The sequence below is a fragment of the Trypanosoma theileri genome, assembly GCF_002087225.1.
Source record: "Trypanosoma theileri isolate Edinburgh chromosome Unknown TM35_Tth_56_V1, whole genome shotgun sequence".
NCBI classification, from domain to species: Eukaryota; Euglenozoa; class Kinetoplastea; order Trypanosomatida; family Trypanosomatidae; genus Trypanosoma; species Trypanosoma theileri.
In genome coordinates, this window is record NW_021639898.1 from 5,653 (window position 1) to 6,032 (window position 380).

Sequence of the window (380 nt, forward strand, 5' to 3'; positions counted from 1 at the left end):
TGAGAGAACGATTATCAGAAGCACAAACCACAGAAATACAAAACATTTTCACTTCCGGTCGAACCACGCACACAATTATGAATATATGTTTATTCCTTTTTATTGATTTTCCGCACACAACAATTCACCAGCACAGAGAAGGACAAAGCACACAGCGCCAACAAAAAGAAAAAGAAAAAGAAACAAAAATAATTGAGATAAGCATCAACCGCAGAAAACTATCACAGAACTCTAAATATGCTGGTGTTTGTATGCAATTAAGAATACATACATATCAATTAATACTTTTTCTTTTCTCTGCAAAGAAAAACAAAGGGAACCACAAGCAAACAAACAAAAACATATTAATCACTAGCCCAATTTACACAATAAACACAGAA